The sequence below is a fragment of the Lycium ferocissimum genome, chromosome 1 (assembly GCF_029784015.1).
Source record: "Lycium ferocissimum isolate CSIRO_LF1 chromosome 1, AGI_CSIRO_Lferr_CH_V1, whole genome shotgun sequence".
Taxonomy (NCBI): Eukaryota; Viridiplantae; Streptophyta; class Magnoliopsida; order Solanales; family Solanaceae; genus Lycium; species Lycium ferocissimum.
The window spans coordinates 24,146,114-24,173,123 of NC_081342.1; positions in this window are offsets into that span (position 1 = coordinate 24,146,114).

The following is a 27,010-nucleotide window of genomic DNA, read 5'->3' on the forward strand; positions in this document are numbered from 1 at the left end:
CAAACCCGTTACCCTACTTAAATAGAGACCAAATAAAAACAATCTTCGGCTTATGGGATACTCAACAAGTTTACATGCCCAAATCCAAGTACACGTTATTGCCCAAGTAAAGCATCAAATCCAAATGTGTCAAGTCTGAACATATCAAGTCCGAATCCAACACCACAAGTACAACACTAAATCTTCTCAAACAAGCCATAAAGCAATGCAATGCAAGATGTATCAACGCGATGCATTGTACTAATGCAACGTAATGCCATGCAAATGAGATATACACATGTGTACTCGGACGGAGATATCGACGTCTTGGTAGTAGCACAACCCCGGGTGACTCACGAAGTCCAAGTGCCACCGGTCCCGGGATCTTTGCCCGACGGACAAACGGGACTCGGCTAGTGCTCACGGGGGAATCTCACCCGGCACCACTGCGGGGGACCGCGGAGTCCGTGCGGCCCAACAACCCGATTCGAATAACATCAGAATCGGTCATGCAACAATGATTCCGGAATTGATGATCGGACATCGGCCATCTCACAATCACTCCAATAAAAGAATTTTATCAAAATATCAGTTTCACTCATTCAACGATACCGGATCATCACCGGGTATCGGCCATGCATCATGAATGGACGAGAATGTGTGCAATGTGTGTATCAACATCAACAATCAAGCTCAATATTATCACACCCCAATCTTCATCAGGGCGTGATGGGCACCCGACTCTCGCAGTCGAGCGAACCGCAAACGTTCGCGTTACTAAAACACGTCATTTCAAAAAAATTTAAAACATGAAACTTTTCAAAATAGAGATCATGTCTTTATCTGATTGTGAAAACCGATAATCACGTAATTTTTTACCAATCGACAACATCCGAAAATACACGCTCTTTAACATCTATAACCGATCCGCGCTCCCGTCACCCTATCCACCGGACAACGTCCGCAAAGTCTCTAGGATATACGTATACTCCGGCCATAAGTACTCGACACCGGCAACACTCCGAACGAGATGGAGCTCGCCAATCCCACCGGAACAACTCTAGAAAGTCTTTTACTCGTACGGGCGTACACTGCGTGGCATGAAACGCGGCCGAAGAAAGGGGGTCGATGTACGGTTAATGCGAATATGTAAAAAAGCATCGAAGCGTATATCGAAAAGTACAACGAAGCAAGTTTAGGTTACACGATTATGAATCAAATATTTAAATAAAATAGTCCATTTGACGTGCCGCTTCCTAATAATAATAACAATAATAGTAATAACAATAGTAATAACAATGATAATAATACTAGTAATCCCCTTCGGGTGTGCCGGTTCCGACATACGTCTATCCCGGCCCCCGACATGCGGTCCCGAATAAAATGATGGCCCGCCCGCACGTGCGGGTCAACATACGTCTATCCCGGCCCCTTCGGACACGCGCCCCGACATAATAATCCTAGCCCGCCCGGGCATGTCACTTGTGGCATACGCTACCCCGGCCGGGCGCCACTGTGACCTAATACTAATCCTAGCCCCGGGCATAATAATAATAGTAATAATAATAATAATAAAATCTCACACCCCTTTCCGCAGTGGTTTTGGAAAATCTCGAATAATAAGATATCGCACTCCCTTCGTGAGTGGTTTTGAAAAGTTTTATAAAATATCACGCTCCGGCTTCGGAGTGGTTTTGAAAAAGTTTTATAAAATATCGCTTCTAGTTAGGGCAATAGCCAAAAGGTTTCCTTGATTGTGGTACAAAAATAAGTCAAATAAACGATGGCGGAGATTCGGGAACAACCGGATCCGCCCGAGTCAACGGAGGTGGCGTACTCGAATTACATATACTAAGCTTAATGGAGTCATTTATGGAAGTTTCAAGGCAATTCGATTACATTCCCGCAAGTTACGGACGTTTGAGCATTTTTCCAACAAGATATAAGGATTACGATTCAATCGCACCGAATGAATAGTGCTCAATTTCGAATCAATTTCGATGAACAGAATAACCCCCGAGGCTCAAATTCAAGCCTAGTACACCTAGGACATGCCAAAGGAAGGAGAGGGATAGCTTCACATACCTTTCTTGCCTCTTACGATCGCCCAATCTCAAATCCCGTTTCGTCCAAAAACTGCAAATGGTCACATTTACCGCTTACTATTCATGAGACTTACAATTTTCAACCTTAACCAATACTTGTTCTACGTAAATTTGGGCAGCATTTCCCTATACATATAGCATCCCGAGATTCACTCGGCTCAAAAACAATCAACAACAACCCAACAACAACATCAACAACATCAACAATCACAATATAACACAATTAGTCTACTTTCCAACATAATGCAATAATTCTCATTTCGGCTTCTCGCACTCAAATCAATACCAACATGCTTTTATTCACTACTAGTCAAGGTCATTACGATATAATTGGAGCATTCCATAGCTTTTCTACAATATATTCTCAAGATATACGAAATATATAAACTTTCCACCAACGCCATAATTCATCCAACACTTCAAATTTTTCAACATAAATATTCGCAACATATTTTTATCTTCCAATTTCATTAACAATAATCATAATTCGCACGCCAACACTTTCATTTTCATCATTGCATACATCCACCATAAAATCACAAAACTTCCTATAACAACTTACCAACCAACCTTTCATGCCAATATGGATTAACATCCTTCCAAATTCACCAACTAACATAATACTTCACATTTAGGACTCCATTTCCATAATTACATAAAAACTACATTAAAATCACATAATTCCCTATAATTATTTCCAATAATTTCCATGCCAACTTGAACCAATTTCTTCCATTTCCATCATAAAAGCCATAACCACACCACTAACATACTAAAGAAATTAATTCTTGTTCCTCCACCCATTTGGAACCACACGGCCACCATACACACAACACACCCACAACAATTCCATACCTTTCATTCATTTTCACATACTACAACATATATAAGCCTTCCATAACATAAGAATGAAAAGAAATTCTTACCTTTCCTTCAATTTCTCCTTTTCTTGAATTTGTGAACTTGCAACCAAGAGTAGCTTTCTTGCTATAATAATTATACCACGTTGAAGAGCATCCTTGAATTAGTAGGAATACATAAAGAAAATAATTTTAGGACAAGATTTCAATGGGTTGGTTTTTCATGGATATGGCCGAATATGGGGTGGTCTTTATTCTCATGAAGTTTCTTGATTTTTCTCTTGGTTGAAGATGAATTATTCATCTTTTAGTTCCATATATTAAAGCCCCATATGGGCCTTGGGCCATGTCTTGGCCGTCCACCCCTCTTGGGCCATGTTATCATTTTCATTTTTTTTTTTTCCAAGCCCAACTACTTTGGCTAGTTCTTGTAATTCATGGAACTATTTTTTTCCCAAAATTCCAATTTTTGCCCTTAGCCTTCCTCGATCCTTCCGCGATAATATATATATATTTTCATAACCCACATATGTGCTCAACAAAATTAAAAATTATAGCTTGGCTCTTAACTTCCCACAATTATCTTGAATTGTCCGAACGTACAAAATGCGGGATATAACAAATATCACAAGTACCAACAATGGGGTACGCCAACAATGTATCAACTAGATTCATATAATCAACAATTCTGGAATTAATCATCGGACATCGGTCATCTCACAATCACTCAAGTAAAGAGTTTTATCAAGATATCAGTTTCACTCAAACAACGATACCATATTATCACCGGGTATCGGCCATGCATCATGAATGGATGAGAATGCGTGCAATGCGTGTATCAATATCAGCAATCAAGCTCAATATCACAAGTACCAACAATGGGGTACGCCAACAATGTATCAATCAGTTTCATACAATCAACGATTCCGAAATTGATCAGCGGACATCGGCCATCTCATAATCACTCAAATAAAGAGTTTTATCAAGACATCAGTTTCACTCAAAAAATGATACCGGATCATCACCGGGTATCATCCATGCATCATGAATGGATGAGAATAAGTGCAATGCGTGTATCAACATCAACAATCAAGCTCAATATCACAAGTACCAACAATAGGGTACGCCAACAATGTATCAATATCACAATACCAACAGTGGGTATACAAGCAATATATCCGAACCACAAATACCATAATGGGTATGCCAATAATACATTCCAAATCAAGATGAATGTCAGGGTCTAATATCTATCAACAACTCATGGCATCAAACCAGTACAATAGAACTGTCAAACACGACTCAACGATCAATCAATCGATATACATTTTACTACTTCCTTAAATCATCCTATTAGCTTAGAACACGAATCTAACCTTACACTCAAAATCTTTCGTCACAACTCATTTAGAACTCAATCACAATCGTTGGTATATTTTATCCTCCCATTTATCCACTAGATTCACTATTAATGGCATAACACAAGTAATCACATATTATAGGAAACTTTCATTATTAGCCACAAAATTAAGCTTCGCCCGCTACTCCCAAGTCACATAAATCCACCAATATTCAAGAAAAACCACATCAAACAACCTAGGAAATCTACAAGCCACAAGCCTGAACAAATAAGTCGCACAACAATACCATCCTGGGATTCCATCCCAAATCTCTGATTTTCTACACATGCATTCTCCGTTCCTTCTAATACAAAATATGGGAAGCTAACCGAAGTCTACTGAAGGGAAGTCATAACTTACCTGCCAGCCGAACAGGTGCCTCGAACCCACATCTTGTTTCGTCTTTCAAAGCGCCTCCAAGCAATCAAACTCTATCACATATGAATTCTATGTAAGGAACCATGAATAATGATACCCATATTGACTATATTATATTCGGGTCAAAACCCACTCTTTAATTTGGAAAAATGGGACTCAAGGGCAAAATGGGAATTTTATGACCAAAATACAAAATTCAATACCAAAGGGTCGAAACCCATTACTTTAATCATAGGAATATTTGATTAATTCTCAGAATCATCATTTATATGAAAACCCCCAAATTTGGGTCTAAGAACCCGAACTTTGATTCAAGAATTTCAACTCTAGAATGTAAGATTATTGATTAACAAGCCTAGATATAGCTTTGTATAGCATGAACAACATCAATTACTCATAGCTTAGGGAGCCAAATAGTTTTTAAAAACCTTTTATGAAGAACCCCATAAACCCTCTTTTAATCTTAAGCTTCTAGGAATTTCTAGCATGGATTCTTGCTTAGGAAATAAAATGGAAGAGATTAGGATTAGGGAACTTACTTCCAAGAGAAATCTGACCATTAACCCCTCAAGTCGCCTTCAAGGTTGTTACACCTCGAAAAATTTCATGTTGTCGTATGGTAGATAGGCTAACGCAGGGTAAGAAGTATGTGATATTTCTATAAGTAAGAAGCAGTGCTTAAGGTTCTAATTAATATTCCAAAGACATTTGAGGCAAGAGAAGAAAGTTTGTTGAAGAATGTAAAGTATAAGTCGTGTTTGAAAAGGGTTGAAAAGTACCGAGCTAATGTTGATTTAATAATGTCTTGAGGAAAAGTTATAATGCGTCTTAGATTGTTAATGAAGTGTTAAACAAGTGCTAAGAAGGTTCCATAAGGATTGGAGATCAAACGAAACGACGAGATTAACTTCAGAAAAATGGAGTTATACGGTCCGTATAACTTTATACGGTCCATATAAGGGGTCTGTATAACCTTACAGAAAAGGGGATCTCCCGTATAGTGAAATACGGTCACTTATACGGACCGTATAATATTATACAGACCATATAAGGGTCCATATAACTCCCGTCGTGCTGAGTATTTTCCAAGTATAAATATATGTTCCCACTTCTAATTTTTCATTTTTCCAACTTCTCCACTTTTCTCAAGGCCTCTAGAAGGTTCCACATATTTCGCTAACATAAATTCAAGGGAAATCAAAGATCAAATGCCAAAACTAGTAGAATCAAGTGCAAGAATGCTAATGAGGGTTGATGGAAGCTAGAAATTTCTTTGGAAGTGGAGCTGTGGTTTCTCCAAGTGAAGCATTTCCATCCAAAACCCATTCCTTCACAATCAAAGGTGAGTTTTATGTTCATTTCATGCTATTAAGAGTATTGAATGGTTGAAAGACTTGGATTATGGAAGAAAGTAGAAAATGGGTTACCAATATGAGAATAGTGGAATTCTTGAATGGTAACTTGACTTGAATCATGATTCTTGAGATGTTATGAGTATAATTTTGTTATAAATGGTATAAAGAATACTAGAGAAGCATTATATGAGGATGAATGTGGTGTTGTATTATGGCCATGGTTATGAATGACATTGAGAGGGAATCATGAGAATTTAATAATGACTGACTTAATGAAGTTCATTGATTATGATATTGTGGGTGCGTTGTTGATGTTTGGGAGTTGTTATATTATATGGAGGAAGTTATAGAAACAAAGGAGATGCTGCCCAATTTTCATTAGCTTTAGCTTAGCTTCAAGTATGTTTCCGATTATCTAATCTTAGTACGAATTCCCTTGAATGTAGAATTACGAACTTGGAAGGAAGCATTTAGTCGGCAAGTTAGAAAGGCGAAAAGGTATGTAAGGCTAGTCCCTTCTTTTTCTAAAGCATGATCCTTACAATATGACTTCCTTATCTTTCCATAACTCTCTTATATTCCATAAACTATAAGTCCATGATTAGCACAAGCTTCTCATGGGATAAAAATAGGAGATATGTCATGAATATGGCAATGATGATGGTGAATCTAAGTCTAGAGACCCTAAAGCTTATGATATGATAGTCTTATGAAGCTAATGATTTCCTTGATGTTATTCATTGTTGCTAGACACACCTTATAATGCTAGTTCCTTCAAGGTGAGGCTTGATGATCATGACTACTCCATAATGAAATCGAGGGTTCTCGACCTTACGTCACATCGATAGAGTTATAGCTTGTCTTTGAGTTCTTATGCATGCTTTATGATAAGTATGTAATAATTAGATTACACCATATCTATATGGCCGGGCAGACACCGCTAAGGCGGGCGACATATACACCATTTCTATATGGTATGGGCAGACACCACTAGTGGGCGGCATGAGATGGTCACCCCAGATGCGGGAGACCTGGACGCGGGCTAATGATGATCACACCGTACCTATATGGTCGGGCAGCTTATGTATGCATACTTGATATAATGTTGTTTATGGTGTAAGTTAGCATGCATTATTCCGTCTTAAGTGACATTCAGTTACAGGTTGTTTCCCTACTTGATGTTTTCTTATCTCTTCGATGTGTTATTATTGTTCAAGCCTTACATACTCAGTACATTGTTCGTACTGACGCCCTTTCTTTTTTGGACGTTGTGTTCATGCCCACAGGCAGACTAGGAGCCGGCCCTGATTCCTAGAAGCTACTCAGCAGATTTACAAGAGCATTCCACTATTCCGGAGGTGCTATTTTTGATACATTATTTTGTGTATATATTTGGGCACGACGGGGTCCTGTCCCGTCCTTATATTTTAGTACTCTAGTAGAGGCTCGTAGGTACGTAAGTGTGGGTAATAATGGTCTCATGAATACATCAGTGTATATTGTTGTATATCATTTTTGCGGTAAATGAGGGAAAATGTATATTTATGTATTACCTTGGAGATTATATGTGTCCAGGATGAGTAAGATGACTAGCGTAATGAGTGGTGCTCGGTAGTCAGCTCCGAGTACCTGTCATGGCCCCTAGACGGGTCTTAACAAAAGTGGTATCAGAGCAATTTCGTTCTAGGGTGTGTCTACGAGCTGTGTCCAAAGAAAGTCTGATTTATGGGTGTGAAGCGCACCACACTTATAAACAAAAGGCTGCGGGGCATTTAGGAAAAATGACCATTCTTCTTCTTTTTAGATCGTGCAATAGAGCTATGTTATCAGATTTCCCTTTCCTCTAATTGTGCGTTATGATTGTCGCGATGTCGATAAAGAGAAAAGCCACAGCCGCCCAGAAGAGCAAGGTTACGACAGAAAGGCGGATGGAAAGGGAGCTGCCAAGGAATGTAGAAGAAGGTGAATCCCAAAATGGGACTCCGTTCAATACGTCTCACACTCCGCCTATCCTAGAAGAGCAAGCAGGGGCTTCAACTCCAGCTCCTATGCCTCCAGTTCCTCCACCGGGTGCATCGGGTCAACAAATGACCGAGGCTATACAGTTATTGACCCAGTTGATTGCCACTCAGGCTCAACGACAAAGTACGGGTCCCCGTGATAGAACCACTAGTGCAAGGGCCCGTGATTTCATGAGTTTAAATCCCCCAAAATTTTTCTGATCAAAGCCGGATGAAGACCCGCAAGGTTTTATTGATGAGGTGCCGAGAACGTTGAGAATCATCCATGCCTCCGATACTGAATCCGTGGAGTTGGCATCTTATAAGCTCCGTGATGTGGTGATTCTTTGGTATAATAACTGGATATCTTAAAGAAAGGAAAATGCACCTCTCCCAGTTTGGCAGGAATTCGTAGATGCTTTCATCCGCCATTATTTGCCACCCGAGGTCCGTCGGGCCAGAGCTGATAAATTCTTGAATCTTAAGCAAGGGATTATGAGTGCCCGGGAATATAGCCTTTACTTTAATTCATTGGCTAGATACGTTCTGACTATAGTGGATGATATGGGAGATAGATTACATAGATTTGTGAGTGGCTTAGGGCCACATTTGTTCAAAGACTACTTGACAGCTTCATTGCAGGAGGGGATGGACATTTCTCGTATTCGGGCCCATGCCCAGAATTTAGAAGAGTAGCAACAGCCACAAAGGGGTGAGCGTGATATTGATAGAGGACAGAGCAAGAGGGCCAGATATGTCGGTGCTAGTAGTGAGTATAGAGGGGGTCAGCGGCAACAGTATTCCAGGTACTCGGGCCAGTCCACGACGAGTACACCTCCTCAGTTTGCGAGCAGAAGATTTGATCGCCCCATTTATTCTAGTCCGGGTCAAAGTTCGAGAGTCTCAGGTCCTCAGTTTGGAGGTGATCCTAGCCAGCGGAGACCACCGGTGCCGCGATGTAGCCAGTGTGGTAAATTACATTCCGGTCAGTATGGCCGAGGTTCGGATGCTAGTTATGCCTGTGGTCAGGTTGGGCATATGATGCGCGATTATCCATCGATGGGTGGTAGAGTTATGGCTCAGCCCACAGGATCCGCAGCTGGTTCTTCTTCGTCCGTGCGCCCGGTAGGTCAGACTCCAGCAGGTCGCGATAGGGGCGCAGGGGAGCATCCGGGCCTCGGTGGCAACCGCCCCCGTATTTATGCTTTAGCCGGACGACAGGATCTTGAGTCCTCCTCGGATGTGGTTACAGGTATACTATCCATATTCTCTCATGACGTTTAAGCATTGATTGATCCGGGTTCTACGTTGTCTTATATTGCTAGCCGTTTTGGGGTGAAACCCGACCCAATTAAACCTTTCGAGGCATCTACTCCGGTTGGTGATCCAGTAATAACGAGACAAGTGTATAAAAATTGTGTGATTGTGGTATGTGATCGTCCGACTAAAGTTGATTTGTTGGAGCCGAAATGTTAGATTTTGATGTGATTATGGGCATGGATTGGTTGGCCTCTTGTTATGCTAATGTTGATTGCAGAATGAAAAAAGTTCGATTCCAATTCGCGGGAGAACCCTTGCTTAAATGGAAAGGCAATACAGTGTCTCCAAAAGGTAGGTTTATTTCCTACCTTAAGGCGAGAAAGATGATTTCAAAAGGCTATATTTATCATCTAGTCCGAGTTCATGACACCGAAGCAAAGCCACCGACTTTTCAATCCGTCCCGGTAGTGAATGAATTTTCGGATGTATTTCCAGATGAACTTCCAGGCCTTCCTCCGAAAAGGGAGATTGATTTTGCGATTGATGTGTTGCCGGACACCAAGCCTATATCTATTCCTCCTTACCGAATAGTTCCTGTAGAGTTTAAAGAGCTAAAGGCGCAATTGAAAGATTTGCTCGAGAAGGGATTCATTAGGCCCAGTTCATCACCGTTAGGAGCACCTGTCCTATTTGTGAGAAAGAAAGATGGTTCCCTACGGATGTGTATTTACTATAGGCAATTGAATAAGGTGACAATAAAGAATAAATATCCGCTTCCAAGAATCGATGATTTGTTTGACTAATTACAGGGTGCTAAATGGTTTTTCAAAATTGATCTGAGATAGGGGTATCACCAAGTGATAGTTAGAGAAGAGGATATTCCGAAATTGGCCTTCAGAACTAGATATGGCCATTATGAATTTCAGGTGATGTCATTTGGGTTGACTAATGCCCCGGCAGTGTTTATGAATCTGATGAATAATGTGTTCAGGCCTCTCTTAGATTTTTTTGTGATCGTGTTTATTGATGATATTCTAGTATACTCTCGGACAGAAGCAGAGCATGCAGACCATTTGCGTATTGTCCTTGGGATTCTTCGGACTCGAGAAATGCATATAAAATTTTCAAAATGTGAGTTCTGGCTGAATTCTGTAACTTTTCTAGGCCATATCATTTCAGCTGACGGCATTCGAGTTGATACTCAAAAAATTGTGGCTGTGAAGACTTGGCCAAGGCCTGCAACGCCTACAAAGGTTCAAAGCTTTCTAGGATTGGCAGGTTATTATAGAAGATTTGTGGAAGGGTTTTCCTCTATTTCAGTACCATTGACGAAGCTAACTCAGAAATCAGCAAAATTTCAATGGACTGATGCTTGTGAATGGAGTTTTCAGGAATTGAAGCATATATTAACTTCAGCTCAGGTCCTGACACTCCCAGAAGGACCAGATGGTTATGTTGTGTATTGTGATGCCTCTAGTATTGGGTTAGGCTGTGTGCTGATGCAACACGGTAAAGTCATTGCCTATGCTACAAGGCAGTTGCGGAAACATGATAAGAACTATTGGACCCATGATCTTGAATTGGTTGCAGTTATCCATGCGCTAAAAATGTGAAGACATTACTTTTATGGGGTACATGTTGATATTTATACAGATCACAAGAGTCTCCAATATATTTTCAAATAAAAGGAGTTGAACCTTCAGCAGAGGCGGTGGTTAGAACTACTGAAAGATTATGATATGAGTATGTTACACCACCCCGGAAAGGCGAATGTAGTAGCTGATGCACTTAGCCGCAATTCAATGGGTAGTCTATGTGAGGTCCCTTCGGAGAAGAAGGAATTAATTCAGGCAATTGATTCAGGCAATGCAGGGGTTGGTATTCATAATTTAGCTATTTCTTCCTTAGAGATGGAGGTGAGAGAGCGCCAATATGAAGACCCCCAGTTGAGTCACTATAAGGATAGATTTCCGCAGAAAGAGAAGTCGCCATTTTAAGTTTCTGTAGATGGATTTCTTAGGTACTGACACAGTCTATGTGTTCCAAATGTTGCAGGACTACGTCGTCGGATTCTAGAAGAAGCTCATTATTCTTGGTATTCCATTCACCCAGGAGCGACAAAGATGTATCACGATCTCAAGTTAATGTACTGGTGGAATGGAATGAAGAAAGACATAGCAGAATTTTTAGCTCAATGTCCAAATTGCTAACAAGTGAAAATTGAGCATCAAAAGCCAGGAGGATTGTTACAAGCCATGGAAATTCCAGCCTGGAAATGGGAACTGATCAACATGGATTTCATTGTAGGCTTGCCTCGCTCTCGGCGAAAGTATGACTCCATACGGGTAATTATGGACAGACTCACAAAATCAGCTCATTTTCTTCCAGTCAGAACCACATATTCAACAGAGGATTATGCAAGGTTATATCTTAAGGAGATAGTGCGACTTCATGGTGTCCGGGTATCTATTATCACAGATAGAAGAGCATAATTTACAGCTAAATTTTGGAAGTCTTTCCAAGAAAGTCTGGGAACTCAAGTGAGGCTTAGCACAACATTACACGCTCAGACAGATGGACAAGCTTAACGCACTATTCAGACCTTGAAAGATATGTTACGGGTATATGTGCAAGATTTCAGTGGTAGTTGGGATGAGCACTTACCTCTTGTTGAGTTTGCATACAACAACAGCTGTCATTCAATTATTCAGATGGCCCCGTATGAAGCTCTATATGGAAGAAAGTGTAGATCCCCAATTGGGTGGCTTAAAGTAGGAGAGATACAACTAATAGGTCCAGAGTTGATTCAACAAGCAGTGGAAAAGATGAAGGTCATCCGAGATCGATTATTGACTGCCCAAAGTCGTTAGAAACCTTATGCGGACAACCGTTAGAGAGACTTAGAATTCCAAGTTGATGATTGGGTATTCCTGGAGGTATCACTGATGAAAGGCATGATGAGATTTGGCAAGAAGGGAAAATTAAGTCCTCGATACATTGGACCTTATAAGATTGTCCGCAAGATAGGCCAAGTAGCTTATGAACTGGATTTAACTCTAGAACTTGAATCAGTCCATCCAGTTTTCCACGTATCAATGCTCCATAAGTGTGTCGGAGATCCTACTAGAATTGTGCCGGTAGATGATGCTCAAGTTACGGAAAGGTTGGCGTATGAAGAGGTAACCATTGCCATACTGGACAGGCAAGTACGGAAACTTAGAAATAAAGAGGTAGCCTCAGTTAAGGTCTTGTGAAGAAATAACAACCGAAAGGAAATGACTTGGGAAGCGGAAGAAGACATGAAATCCAAGTACCCGCAATTGTTTCCACCCCCGGAAGAGATTCAAGATGAAACACCGTTATCATGAGGTATGTAATGCTTTCTTTTTAATGCTTTTGGTCATGTGTGGCCATAATTTCTTGCTATTGTGTTGTAGCCCTGTAAGGTGATGTTATTGTGGGCTGTTGTGACAGGGGGTAGCGCCATATTACGGGGGAAACTCTGGCGAAATTTCTGTAGGATTCCCGAGAACTTAACATTCAAGGACGAATGTTTTTAACGGGGGGAAGAGTGTTACACCTCGAAAAATTTCATGTCGTCGTATGGTAGATAGGCTAACGCAGGGTAAGAAGTATATGATATTTCTACAAGTAAGAAGTAGTGCTTAACGGTTCTAATTAAGATTCCAAAGACATTTGAGACAAGAGAAGAAAGTTCATTCAAGAATGTAAAGTATAAGTCGTGTTTGAAAACGGTTGCAAAGTACCGAGCTAATGTTGATTTAATAATGTCTTGAGGAAAAGTTATAACACTCCTTAGATTGTTAATGAAGTGGTAAACAAGTGCTAAGAAGGTTCCATAAGGATTAAAGATCAAACGAAACGACGAGATTAACTTCAGAAAAATGGAGTTATACGACCACTTATATGGTCTGTATAACTTTATACGGTCTGTATAAGGGGTCCGTATAACCTTACAGAAAAGGGGATCTCCCTGATGGTGAAATACGGTCACTTATACGGACCGTATAATATTATACGGACCGTATAAGGGTCCGTATAACTCCAGTCGGGCTGAGTATTTTCCAAGTATAAATATATGTTCCCACTTCTAATTTTTCATTTTTCCAACTTCTCCACTTCTCTCAAGGCCTCTAGAAGGTTCCACATATTTCACTAACATAAATTCAAGGGAAATCAAAGATCAAATGCCAAAACTAGTAGAATCAAGTGCAAGAATGCTAATGAGGGTTGATGGAAGCTAGAAATTTCTTTGGAAGTGGAGCTAGGGTTTTCTCCAAGTGAAGCATTTCCATCCAAAACCCATTCCTTCACAATCAAAGGTGAGTTTTATGTTCATTTCATGCTATTAAGATTATTGAATAGTTGAAAGATTTGGATTATTGAAGAAAGTAGAAAATGGGCTACAAATATGAGAATAGTGAAATTCTTGAATGGTAACTTGACTTGAATCATGATTCTTGAGATGTTATGGGTATAATTTTGTTATAAATGGTATTAAGAATATTGGAGATGCATTATATGAGGATGAATGTGGTGTTGTATTATGGCCATGGTTATGAATGACGTTGAGAGGGAATCTTGAGAATTGAATATTAACTAACTTAACGAAGTTCATTGATTATGATATTGTGGGTGTGTTGTTGATGTTTGGGAGTTGTTATATTAGATGGAGGAAGTTATAGAAACAAAGGAGATGCTGCCCAATTTTCATTAGCTTTAGCTTAGCTTCAAGTATGTTTCCGATTATCTAATCTTAGTACGAATTCCCTTGAATGTAGAATTGCGAACTTGGAAGGGAGCGTTTAGTCGGCAAGTTAGAAAGGCGAAATGGTATGTAAGGCTAGTCCCTTCTTTTTCTAAGGCATGATCCTTACAATATGACTTCCTTATCTTTCCATAACTCTCTTATATTCCGTAAACTATAAGTCCATGATTATCACAAGCTTCTCATGGGATAAAAATAAGAGATATGTCATGAATATGGCAATGATGATGGTGAATCTAAGTCTAGAGACCCTAAAGCTTATGATATGATATTCTTATGAAGCTAATGATTTCTTTGATGTTATGCATTGTTACTAGACACACCTTATAATGCTAGTTCCTTCAAGGCGAGGCATGATGATCATGACTACTCCATAATGAAATCGAGGGTTCTCGACCTTACGTCACATAGATAGAGTTATAGCTTGTCTTTGAGTTCTTATGCATGCTTTATGATAAGTATATAATAATGAGATTACACCATGCCTATATGGCCGGGTAGACACCGCTAAGGCGGGGCGGCATATACACCATGTATAGATGGCATGGGCAGACACCACTAGTGGGCGGCATGAGATGGTTACCCCGGACGCGGGAGGCCTGGACGCGGGCTAATGGTGATCACACCGTACCTATATGGTCGGGCAGCTTATAGATGCATACTTTATATGATGTTGTTTATGGTGTAAGCTAGCATGCATTATTCCATCTTAAGTGACATTCAATTGTAGGTTGTTTCCCTACTTGATGTTTTCTTATCTCTTCGATGTGTTATTATTGTTCATGCCTTATCGTACTGATGCCCTTTCTTTTTTGGATGTTGTGTTCATGCCCACAGGTAGACTGGGAGCTAGCCCTGATTCCTAGGAGCTACTCAGCAGATTTACAGGAGCACTCCAGTATTCCGGAGGTGCCATTTTTTATACATTATTTTTTGTATATATTTGGGCACGACGGGGTCCTGTCCCGTCCTTATGTTTCAGTACTCTAGTAGAGGCTCGTAGATACGTATGTGTGGGTAATAGTGGTCTCATGAATACATCAGAGTATATTGTTGTATATCATTTTTGCAGCCGTGAGGGCTTATGTATATTTATGTATTACCTTGGAGATTATATGTGTCCAAGATAAGTAAGATGACTAGCATATTGAGTGGTGCTCGGAAGTGTTACACCTCGAAAAATTTCATACCATTGCATAGTGCATAGACCAAAGTAGCGTGAGGAGTAAATGATGTTTCGATAAGTAGGAAGTAGTATCTAATTGTTCTAATTGAAATTTCAAAGGCATTCGAGGCAAGAGAAAAAAGTTCATCAAGAAATGTAAAGCGTAAGCCGTGTATTCAGAGGAGTTTAGTAAGTACCGAGATTATGGTGGTTTAGTAAATGTCTTGAGAAGAAGTTATGATGCTCCTTAGATTTCCAATAAGGTGTTAAACAAGTGTTAAGAAGGTTTCATAAGGATTGGAGATCAAACGAAATGACGGAAGTAAATTCGGAAAAATGGAGTTATACGATCAACTTATACGGTCCGTATAAGGGGCCGTATAACCCAACAGAAGAAATTTTTTCTCTGATGGCGAACCATGGACACCTATACGGACTGTACAATTTTATACGGACCGTATAAGTGGTTTGTACAATACCCGACGAGCTGATTAAGTGCAAGTATAAATACATGTTCCCACTTTCTTTTTCTCATTCTTTCCACTTCTCCATCTCTCTCACGGCTTCTAGAGTGTTCTACACATTTCATCAATATAAAATCAAGGTAAATCAAAGATCAATTTCATCAAACCAAGAAGATTAAGTGCAAGAAGCTCACTAGGGTTCATCCAAGACAAGAAATCTCTTTGGAAGTGGAACTAGGGTTTTGCTCAAGTAAAGAGTTTCCAGCCAAAGCTCGTTTCCACATAATCAAAGGTAATTTTTACGATCCTTACTTGTTATTTAGGGTATTGAGGGGTTGAAAGATTTGGATTATGAAAGGAACTAGAAGATGGGTTATGAATGTAAGAATAGTGACATTTTTTAGTAGTAGCTTGGAATGGATCATGATTCTTGACATGTTGTGATATCTTGGAATCGAGGATGATTTGTAGCGATTATGAAGGTTGTTGCCAGAATCATGAGTTAGCGGTTGCCGAGGTTGTTGCCGGAATCGTGAGGTACATAAACTTCGCGAGCCCCAATGGGTTGTGTTGTGGAGAGGTGATGTTCCCTCATCAGAGTACATATGTACGGTGCATATGCATTGCATCCACACTTCATACATCATTGCATTGCATTGTACTATGGCTTATATTGTGATATTCTTGTAATGTACTTGTAACAGATTCGGATTGAGTATATTGAGACTTGACACATTTGGGTTAGATGTTATAACATAGGTGATGACATGTACGTGGTTACTAGCTCGTGTTTGACTTATACCATGTTGATTTACCTGTTTATCTTACTTTATTGCCTTGATATATGTTAGCTAATCTTAGTCGGCCTATGATACCTACCTGTACTTCTTGTTTGTACTGACTTGTACTTGCTGCATTCTTTCATGAATGCAGAGTACCAGGTGAGATCGACTTCTACTCCTCGTGACTGATATTTGAGGATGGCTAATTCGAGTCCTTCAGGGTGAGCATGAGGACGTTCGCTGCTCGATGACTCTTTCAAACATTACATCTTTATTTCTATTCTGAGACATGATCTTTAAGACTACTTATGTACTATTATGATTCAGACTTATAGTATTTAGTTAGATGCTTTTGTATGACCGGACCAGATACTGGGGCATATTTCATTTACTTCCGCATTTTCTTATTTATATTATATTTGTGAGACTTTCGCTATTCTATCTTCTTCCGCTTATTTATTTATTCACGTTTTTATGATTATTGGGATAAGGGTTCGCTTATAGAGGTGGGAAAGGTAGGCACCCGCGCGACTTAGTGAAATTGGGTCATGACATCAACTTGAGTCAACTCTTTTCACTTAAAGCCCAAATTTCCCACAAACTCACCCAAATCATGTCCAATGACCTCGAGAAGCGTGTCAACGGTCTCCTTCGGTCAAATGTCAGCTAATCAAGATCGGGAAAGGATCAAGAGCATCGAAAAGCAATAACAACGAAACAGGTCGTTACAATTTCCTTTGTTCTAGAGCTTGGAATTACTTCAAAGGACCATTGATTAATTATTGGTATATGAAAAAGATTAATTTTGGTGCACTCTTCAGCTGGGTTTAGCGAACTCAATCTGGTTGTTTCTGTCAAAAACTTTCATAGTTGTCCGAACAACTCCGAAAGCTATTGACAGAAACAATTAAACATTGTCTGACAAATACAGAAGTTTCCCTAACAACTACTACAATTGCCTGGCAATTGTGTGTAGTTGTTAGACGACTGAATAGTTAATAGGACAACTAATTCAATAGTGGAACAACTTTTACAGTTGTCGCAACAAATAGTTGGACAATTACAGAAGTTATTCCAACAACTATTAATGTTTTCCGACAACTGTGTTTAGTTATGGATTAAATAATTCAGGACAGCTAGTAAAATTGTGGAACAACTTATGAGTTGTTGGAATAAATAGTTGAAAAATTACAAAAGTTATCCCCCAAAACTACTAAAGTTGTCCGACAGCTGTCGATGGTTGTGGGACTACTAAAGAGGTATAGAGATAAGTAATCAAGTTCTTTAGCAATTTTGAAGTTGTTTGATGAATATTTCTCTTGTAAGACCATTGAAATATGTATTTTGTGATATCTTCAAGTATTTTGACTATCAATGGAAGACCAAATAATAATAGGAGTTGATTTACCTAGTGAATGGGTGGAGAATGCTACTCGTTATACTTGGCATTCGAAGGGTCGTGAGACAGTACCGATAATGATAAGCAAGGATGCTACGTATGATGATTTGGTTGAGATCATCGTTTTTAGGCTTGGTTTAAGTTGTGATAAAGATGATCTTTCCATTAGTTACATGCTTGGCTTCACTGAAAATCAAAAGGGATGCCCTGCTCCGATAAGGAATGATCTTGATTTGCGGTTTATTTTTGTGATCCAAACAAGCCCATTCTAAGGGTATTTGTGGTTAAAAAAAAATGGTAGAGGGAACAGATTCAGTGCAAATGGAACCAAATATGACAAATGATGAAGAGCATCTTGTGACTATGGATATTCCGATAAATAAAGGAGCTACACAACATCTTATACAAATGCAGAGCAGCCATGTAGATGATGATGGCACGGGTTTTTATAAGTATGAAACTTTCAAGGACAAACACGAATTAATTAGTTTGATGAAGCTTGTTTTCTTGAAGAAAGATAAATGATTCAAACAAGTGAAGAATAGTGAAAATGTATACTGTGTTAGATGTGTAGATTCGGGTTGTGATTGGTGGTTACGATCTACAAAGCTTAAAAGTTGTGATAGATTTGAAATTGTCGTTTACTGCAACATTCAGTCATGTGGGGCGCAGTATCTTACAAGCCATCATCCACATGCTTTAGGACGTCATTGGACAATACATACACCAATAGGTTCTTGAATAGAAAAGGTCCATCCACAAAACAAATAAGAAATACAACTCAAGCTGAACTAGGTTGTAAGATTAGTTATTGGAAGTCCTTGAAGACCAGTGAGATAGCTAAAGCTATGATAAGAGGGATGCCTGCCCACAAGTATGTAGTACTAGAGCGTACAATTATATGCTTAGGACTATAAATGAAGAAAGCAAGACATCGTTGAAAGTTGATTACAAAAGGAGGTTCAAATATTTTTTTGTATCTTATGGATCTTGGATTAGGGGATTTTTGCACATTAGAAAAGTCCTAGCCATTGACGAGACATTCTTAAGGAGCCCTTACGAGGGAGTTTTGCTATTTGCTGTGGCACAAGATAAAAAAAAATCATATTTTTCCAGTTGCATTTTGTGTAGTAAATAAGGAGTGCAATGCTATATGAATACTTTTTTGAGAAATTGCTAGACATAGTCCCCAATACTACGGAGTTGTGCATCATTTCTGTTAGACATCCAAACATAGGAAAAATGGTATCAAAGATTTACTCTGAAGCACATCACGGATGTTGCACGAGGCATCTTGCTGAAAATGCAAGAAAAGAATTTCATTGTGGAGATTTTCTTGGGACATTTTTATCATGCGCTAAAGCATACCGTAGAGATGTGTTCAATGATCATTTTGAAGAAATCAGATATATCAATACAGAAGTCGTCGATTATCTTAAGAATGTTGACTTTCGTAAATGGAGTAGAGCATACTTCCCAAGAAACAGGTAAACTATCTTACTGGTTCAAATTCAAATATTGCAGGTCCTCAATAATTATTGCAGTTGTTGGAACACTACAACAGTTGTTCTAGCAACTGCAGTAGTTGTTGGGGGCCTGCGGTCGTTTGTATTCAGGTTTTTAATAATTTTGGCGTTTATATTTTAGGTATGATTTATTGACCTCAAACATTGCTGAGTCTGTTAACCCAACGATTAATGAAGAAAGAGAATTCCCCATTACTGCCCTATTCAATGCTATAAGTAGGAGGTGGTCAGAAATATTCCATGAGAGGCGGATGTCATACGTCAACTTAACAACTATCTTTGTCCCTTCGACTGAAAAGAAAATAATGACTAAGAGCCCATTTGGCTTAGCTCAAAAAAAGTGGCTTATAAGCTGGTTTGACCAAAAAACAACCTATAAGCCAAAAAAAAATAAGTTGGGTCACCCCAACTTATTTTTTTTGGCTTATTCTAAGCTTTTTTTTAGCTTATAAGCTGGTTTTCCAAACACCTAAAAAACCAAAAAACAGCTTATAAGCTGGTCTAACCACTTATAAGCCAATCCAAATGGGCTCTAAAAAGAATTTGGGAAATAAGTTATAGTTCCATCGAATAGATGAAGATACATTCACCATCACCAGGGAAAGTGGGGTCTCAATGGTTGATCTACGAAGAAAAACATGTTCGTGTCGAGAGTTTGACTTGGACAAAATACCTTGTTCACATGCTATGGCAGCGCTTAAAAGTAAATTCAGAGATGAATATGGAAATATGATTTATGAGTACTCTTCTTCGTATTATAAGGTAGAGTCATACGTGCTTGCATATGCAGACCCAATCTGTCACAACCCAACCCGCCATGACCAAAGACCCACACTAACCCTTAGTGGGCGAACTAATAATCCTAATCATCTACTCATTCAAGTCCATTTTTATATTAACCAATTCAAACACAAGATAAATCAAAATTTAGTCATGCCATAAAATAATAACATAAATGCAGAAGTCCTAACTATTACAACCCCAAAATTCGAAAGTCACCGTACAAGGACTCTAATCCAAAACATGTCTAAGGAATGTATACTGTCTGAAATAAATAACCATCAATGTCTGGAATGGAAATAGACATTAGAAAAAGAAGATCTTCGGGCGGCCTGGCATGGATAAAAGCTCACTCTCAATCTGCCAGCAAGTGGCCTCAACGCTAAATATGAAGTCCGGTAGCAGTCTTTGATCACAATCTACACTCAAAAGAATGCAGCAAGGTAGTATCAGTACAAACACTATGTACCGATAGATATCATAGGCCGACTACGATTACTATCATGCACAAATCGTAAAATCAATAAATTAGGCAGACCAGTCAACAACACATAATAAAATAGCCCAATAACAAGTCAACCAATGATAGTAACAAGCAAGTCACCCAATGATATCAAATCAAGTTAACGGAAGCAACCAACGGAAATAATCCTACCAACAACGACCAAATACACGTTGTACACATATGCTAACTGGTGTCATTGCCCAGTAGTCATGACCTGCAGGGGACCCATGGTGTCCATGTACCACCCGTTTCGGATTCACTCCTCGGACCCGAGTTTACAACTAGGCCATATTCTCACCCCCGGTCAAATGTGCCTATTCATATCTAGGTCTCATCCTCACCCGCGATCAAATGAGCCTTTTCATATATATACATATTTATTGTCACATCGCTTTCAATAATCGATTTATCAGTTTGTACCTCAATTTCACCAAGAAGATCATATTAACTTCTCGCCACAACATCATCAACCTGTAGGTCCCAACATATCGAATAGTGGCACTAAGCCCACATAATCACTCAATTAATAGCATATAGGAATTTCAACCACACACATTATGCTTGAAGACTAGACATGCTTCTCCTATCAATTTCACAACACATACAATCAACTAATCAAAGTCTAACTCAAGTAGACCGTAACCTACCTCAACTGTAGAGCTGGAACAATGCAGATTACTCTGCTATAGCCTTTCCCTTCCGTAAAGCCTCGGAATGCTCAAAGTCTAGCAATTAAGATGCTAAATAAGTCACAATCACTCTAGTCAACAATATCAATTCAATGAACACCCTTCCACCCCCCTTCTAATGGGTGAATGATTACTAGGTGTAAATCAATCTAACATTGGCCTTACAACCACGAACTTTCAATTCACAAGGCTATTTAATCAAATTAGCTCTTACAAACAGTTTCTATGGTTAAGCTGCCATTTTTATGAAACCCTAAGTCTCAATTCACTTAGTTCATGTCTCTAATGGTTCAATTCTTAAGTAGAAAGTGATAACCCAAGATATTAGATGAATAACACACCATAATATTCATAACCCACCAACTATTGAAAGTCTATTAATTTCTAGGGTTACTATTCCCAATTCACCATTGTAGACCCATAAAAGGGATGATAATCATAGAGATGAAAGAGTAATGATGAAAGGAATGGTTGAGACTTACCTCTCAAGAATATTCTTGCCCTAGCTTAAAATTTCGCCCTAGGTGCTTGTGGGGAACTGTTTTGGAGTTTTATGAATAAAGAATTCGGAACTAAGAATTTAAAAATTGAGATTTTGTCCCCGTCGACCGCTGCGGCAGTCCAACCGTCGCTGCAGCGGTCCCGCTATAGCGGGAGAGTGCCCGCCTTAGCGGACCAAACCAAAACCAACCCTTCATTGTGGCGAGCCTAGTCCCGCTACAATGGTCCAGTGCCCGCCATAGCGGACACCCTAATCCCAGATTATCGCGGTGGCGAGAAGCCTGCCACTAAAGCAGTCCCACCGCAGTGGTAATTTTTTCGCCGCAAAGATTACCCTTGAGCCAGTAGGCTCGCTAATTTCACAGTTTTTCAACTCTACCACCCAACACTTCATCCGAGGCCTCACAAACACAAACAAAACATGCACATTGATATAAAAACACCATACGGACTCACTCGTGGTCTCGGAATTCCTAACAGAGGTCTAATTTCCTACGTCACCCCCCAATGGACTCAACACAATCAAAGCATAATCATACACAAGCCAAGTTTTCAGTTCTTAGACTTATACATTCGAGTTTCTATTAGCTCGTTCTACCCTTGGGAAGGTTCTATTTGGTAGGGTGATCCTAAATTTTTCCATAACGACCAGGAGGGTCGTTACACAATCTTTTCAGTGCCAGCTAAAGAATTTTGGAACCCTCCTCCGAAGATTATACAGAGACGAATACCTCTACCTGAAAAAAAGAAAACCAAATGGGCAAGGAAACGAATGAAGCGGGTACCTGGAGTTGCGAAAGGATTTTCAAATAAGAAGTTTAGTAAATGCTCTTTATGCAAAATATTTGGCCACAAAAAAACTACATGCCCTACAAGACGAGGTGGAGATACAGGAACAAGCCGTGATGTAGTTTCAAGATTTTATGTTGTATTATTTATTATCCATGCTTGACGTTTCTATTATTAGTGATTTTGGTTTAACAAACATTGTTGAAGTATATTTTTGAGCTTGTGTTAATCGGGACATTTGATAAAAATATGTTGTGTTAATGAACTCATTCTATTAAAGTAGTCACCACCTACTAATTGTTAGAGTTTTCTCAAAGAACTTCAGTAGTTGTCCACAACTACTGTTATAGTTGTCGAAAAACTTCTATAGTTCTTGCTCAACTACTGAAGTTGTTGGAATAACTCTTTTAGATGTAAGCCAACAACTTCAGTAGTTGTCGTACAACTAAAGCAATTGTTAGGACAACTACTGAAGTTGTCGAACAACTGATTGAGTTGGTGGAACAACTTCTATAGTTTTTGGCACAACTAAAGTAGTTGTTGGGCATAAACTATGAATTATTAAGGATAAACCAAGTGATTCAATGATAATCGAAGATCGATCGAGCTATTTTAGGAATTATTAAGGATAAACCAAGTGATTCAATGATAATCGAAGATCGATCGAGCCATTTTAGGAACTATTAAGGATAGACCAAGTGATTCAATGATAATTGAAGATCGATTGAGCCATTTTAGGAATTATTAAGGATAAACCAAGTGAATCAATGATAATCAAAGATAGTTCAAGTAATACTATTAATATTATTAAGGATAAACTTTGTGATTCAATGATAATCAAAGATCGATGGAGCCATTTTAGGAATTATTAAGGATAAACCAAGTGAATCAACAATAATTGAAGATCGATTGAGCCATTTTAGGAATTATTAAGGATAAACCAAGCAATTCAATGATAATCGAAGATCGATCGAGCCATTTTAGGAATTATTAAGGATAAACCAAATGATTCAATGATAATCGAAGATCGATCGAGCCATTTTAGGAATTATTAAGGATAAACCAAGTGATTCAATGATAATCGAAGATCGATTGAGCCATTCCATCAATTATTGTGGATAAACTTAGTGAATCTATGATAATCGAAGATTGATCGAGCCATTTCTTCAATTAGTAAGGATAAACATAGTGAATCAATGATAATCGAAGATAGTTCAAGTAATACTGTTATTATTATTAAGGATAAACTTGGTGATTCAATGATAATCAAAGATCGATCGAGCCATTTTATGAATTATTAAGGATAAACCAAGTGATTCAATGATAAACAACTAGAATAATTGCTGGAACAACTTAAGCAGTTGAAGGGACAACTAAAAGAGTTGCTGGGACAACTCAAGCAGTTGTTGAGCAACTACATAAATTATAGGAATAATTAAAGTAGTTGTTGGGACACTATGGAAAATATCATAACAACTAAATAAGAAATTATGACAAGAACTAGTTGTCCATTAACCGAAATGGCCATTAAATAAAGTACAAAAAGCAACCCCATACACAACCAATCCCCTAAGGTTTCAATTCCATCTCAAGCACTGCAACAGCGTATCTTAGCCTAAAATTGTCCACTTCGTTGTCACTGAGTTGTGTCATATTAGTCCCAATAAGAAGGTGATCAATAAATGCACAAGAGTACAGCCCACAAGCCTTCCAGGACATGTTTCTTGGGACATCCTTTAGACGCCGATACGACCACGCTTCGTTTACTAAATTTTCAGGCAAATAGTTGAACACTCCATTTTTCTTGAGTAGTTTGGGCCACAATTGGAGAACGGGTTGGATAAATGTAAAGAAAGTCTGCAGTCACGATCCAATTTCACTAAGTCGCACGCGCACCTACCTTTCCCACCTCGGTAAGCAAACCCTTATTCTAACAATTTTAAAAGCATGAATAAATAAGTAAATGAGCGGAAGAGATAGAAATATGTAAGTCTGACATAATAACAGATAATTAATGTGGAGATACATCAAACTGACATAATAAAATATAATTAATGCGGAGATACATCAAAACCACCCCAGTATCTAGTCTGGTCATACAAGAGCATCTAACTAGAATCTACAAGTCTGGAAGTAATAATAATACATCAATAGTCTCAATATGTCTCAGAATATAAAGTAAGACATAAATAAAAGAAGAATCTTCAAGGCGGCGAACGTCCTCGTGCTCACCCTGTAAGACTCTAAATAACTATCCTCGAACTACTATCAGCCACGAGGAGTAGAGGTCGAACCCACCTGGAACTCCATATTCATAAACGAATGCAACAAGTGCAGGTTAGTACAACAACAAGTACTGGTAGGTATCATAGGCCGACTAAGATTAGCTAACATATACCAAGGACATAAAGTAAGATAAACAGGTAAATCAACAAGGTATATGTCAATCACGAGCCAGTAACCACGTACACATCATCACCTATGTTATAGTATCTAAGCCCAAATGTGCCAAGTCTCAATATATTCAATCCGAATCCGTATATCACTAGTACAAAGACAAGAATATCACAATAGAAGCCATAGTACAATGCAATGCAATAATGTATGAAGTGTAAATACAATGCATATGCACCATACACATGTACTCTAATGATGGAACATCACATCTCGACAGCATAACCTATGAGGGACCCGCGAATTCCATGTACCTCACGATTCCGGCAACAACCTTGGCAATCGCTACCTCACAATTCGGGAAACAACCTCAGCAATCGCTACAATGATACCTCGATTCCGAGATAAACATCGGACATCGGTCCTCACGTCACTCTCATCCAACTGAGCCCAGCTCATAACCGTGTTTCCTTGAATACCATCAATATATCAACAGTTTATCATGAAGGATGAGAATGCGTGCAATATATGAGTTTAATGTCAATAATCAAATCAATATCAAAAGTACCACACATGGGCACACCAACAATATCCATAAAAGGCAACACAATAAGCCATGATAGAATCATTATCCTCATCTCAATCGACAATAAGTAAGGTGCTACAATATCATAATCAAGATATATCCAGAGTCACCGATATCTACTATCTCCACGTGGCATCGAGCCAACAATAATAGAATAAGATAAGTCACAACACAACGGGGTGGCTAACCCCTAAATCACAGAACAAGGCCCAACCGAAAACAATATCCAACCCAACTTCATACCCGAAGGTTTACATGCATTCTGACAATATCGTCTAAATATATGCTTCTCTAAACGAAGTCTCACCATAGGGTAAATCGTAACCTACCTGGAAAGCCGAACAGCAAAGTCTCCAATAATCAAGCCTTAGTCTTCCCCTTCCCTTGAGCCTCGAGATAATGCAAGTCTAGACATATCTAAATCACGAAATTAGAATCAAGAAGAAAATACCCAAATAACCATATTCCTAATCAAATCCCAAAACCTAACTCATGGAATGAAGAAAATTAGGGAATTCGAAGGATACCCATAATAGTCTTAGAAGAATTTCGGATCAAAAAGTTAGTTCAAAAACTCATTCCCAACCTCAAGGGGCAAAATGGTCATTTCATAAGAAAATCAGGTTCAACAAGGTCAAATTATTAATCTAGGAAATCATACGAATCCAATAGTACCCATATGGACATACTTTAAATCTGAAACCAAAAAGTCTCCAAAAATAGGAATCCGAGCCACGAAGGGCAAAATAGAAAATTTAGTTCAGTGTACCCATTACTTATGGAGCCTATATACCCAAAAATGAGTGAAATTCATCCAGTAATTCATGTTTAATTGAAGAAAAACTAAGTTCATTTCTGGTGCTATACAACAACAACAACAACAAGCCCAGTATAGTCCCATCATGTAGGGTCTGGGGAGGGTAGAGTGTACGCAGACCTAACCCCCACCTTGAAAGGTAGGGCGGCTGTTTCCGAGAGACCCTCGGCTCAAGAGAGGAGAAGAGAGGAAGACAAGAGGAAAACAAGACAAAAGGTCAGATAGGGCCAAGCATATCGAAAGCAATATGATAACACGAATACCAAAAGCGAGAAAGTCATGGTAGAACCATCCAGAAAGTAAGAAGCATTGAATACTAAAGATAAATAAAATAATCAAAGAAAAGTTACCAGTTTCAAAAAAATAAAAATAAATAAAATAATCAAAGTTCAACGTCCCAACAAATATAAGCAAAAATCAAATGCATAAACCAAAAGGCAATAGACAAGTGAGCAAAACGCAACTACTATGGTGAAAGGGTACGCCA